The sequence below is a fragment of the Nycticebus coucang genome, chromosome 6 (genome assembly GCF_027406575.1).
Source record: "Nycticebus coucang isolate mNycCou1 chromosome 6, mNycCou1.pri, whole genome shotgun sequence".
Taxonomy (NCBI): domain Eukaryota; kingdom Metazoa; phylum Chordata; class Mammalia; order Primates; family Lorisidae; genus Nycticebus; species Nycticebus coucang.
Genome location: NC_069785.1, coordinates 28,621,718 through 28,623,962, shown reverse-complemented (window position 1 = coordinate 28,623,962; position 2,245 = coordinate 28,621,718).

Genomic DNA, 2,245 nt, shown 5'->3' with positions numbered 1-2,245 from the left:
TCAGTTGCAGAGTTAACACTCTTACTTGGACTTGCCATGATGCTCATGAACTCCCAGGCACTGTGGGTCGACTAGATTTTGTACCCAAGAGGCTTCACGAAGGCACGCGCCAATGCAGGTAGCAAAGACTAGAGCGCAAACTCATGTTGTGTGTGTCTCTTCTGCCCGTGTGCACGCTCCATTATTTCATGGACCTTCCCTTGCACCCTTTCAGAGTTAATAAAATCATTAGACATTCCAGACAACAGAACAATAGAGTATTAAACTGAGCGCGAGGCCCTGGGACTGTACGGGTTGTACCCCCATGAAGCTGGCCTGCCTTACTGACAGATCTGAAAAGAAGCTGGGACTTCTACCATCTGCCAAGAAGGAACAGGCCCTATAAAGCCTACTCCAGTGATTAACAACCAAAGACTAGTCGAAATCCAAAAATGACCTCGGGAGAGAACTGTGAACAACAGCAGATGCACTGAGGAGGACAAACCAAGCAAGAAGACTAAGGAGGTGCTTGTGAGGATGAACCATCCCCCGCCCCACAAATCTACTGACTTTGATCCAGGAGCAGGGAACTGTGCTGTGGGTGTGGGCGGCAAATCTCTGGGAAAGGGGGCTCCTGTGAGCCTGAGAGAGTAGGGAAGAGCCCTGGGGATTTTTTTTGTTTGTTTGATTTAAAATTTTCCTTTTGGGCCAGCTCCAGGAGGCACCTGCAACTCGGGGGGGGGTGGGGGGGTGGGGAACCCATCTTTCTGGATTGAATTATGTAGGAGGATGTCCTTGTTTGTAGGAAATACACACTGAAGTATTCAGGGGTATTGAAGCATATGTTGGCAGCTGACTCAATCTGTACTTATTTCTATTAAGCTATGTACATGGAGAATCTGAGTTCACATGGATAGATCTGGTCCAGCACTGCAGGGCTTATTCTACTGTTCCCTCTTTATTTGTAAATCTCTTCCTCATTAGTGAGAAACCTGGTTCTCACTCACTGTAATATATCCACTCCTTCCATAAGTCCCTCTGGATAGTGTCTTGTGCATGCTGTTCAGTGTGTGACATCCTGTTATGGTCTAGACCTCCTCAGTTGGATGCCTCCCCAGCCCATGCAGGCTCTGACAGCCCAGCATGACCTCCCTTTCCAATCGTCTTCTTTCCTCTTCCCAAGGGCTCTAAGATGAGATTTGGGACGGTCTTGATGTTCCTCAGTGTTAGCAGAGGTGGTCTAACTGAAGGGCTTTTGTATCAGATTGTCCAGGAAAAGAGGGAAACAAAAGAACTTTACTTTTTCTTCCAAATGCTCTCTAACTCACTTCTGTCCTCAGGAGGATAGGCATCCGCAGGTATGTAATTCTCATGCCTTTTATAGTCTTACGATTTATATTTACAGTTGTGTTCCAGGTAACCAGCAAAGTGCCCAACATATAAAAATAGTCATCTATTCAGTTAATGTGGCCATGACCTGTTAGCTAGCCGCCTTCATGTTAGCTTCTGTTCATGATTAGTTTTGTATGCTGTGTGATGTATACTTGTATGGCAATGACAGCGGGTGCGTAGCTTGCTATGTGCCTCAGATTCTCCTAAATGGTTTTCATTAATTAATTCATTTTATCTACATAAAGGCCTATGAGATGTGTACTATTATTATCCCTTTTTGATAAATAAATCTGTAAGGCACAGAGAGGTTACAAAGTTGCCCAATATTGTATATCTAGTAATTGGCTCGGCTGGGATTTGAATCCAGACAATGTAGCATAAGAGTTCATGTTCCTTATCTGACAAGCTCTAGTTAAAAAAGAAAAGAAAAAAATTCATGTTCTCAACTACTGTGTGAATAACTTTGGTTTTAATTTCCCCCTCCACTCGAGATGTTTTACCTGGTAATATGTTGGTGTTAGCTTGGCTTGTTTATCCACGTCTCTTTTTGTTTGCACACTGTCTTCTGAGTATGTCTGTACCTCATGTGGCTTGTTTGACATCAGAGCTGATACTGGATATTAATTTCATATGGCTCCGGGAATCTAATCTCTCATCTGCACTCAGTACGTAATGATACAATCTCTGGTTTGGGGAAATCTCTGGGGGCTAGTGCTGGGTTGCTGGGATGGCAGAAGGCTTCCTAGTAGCAACCCTTGAGTGGCCCCCGGAGGAAGAGGTGTATGTGGGGACATCCTCTTTAGAGCCACATTGAGTGAGACTCACTAGCACTCCCTTCTAACCGGCTCATTTATGATCACTAGGGTACACATTT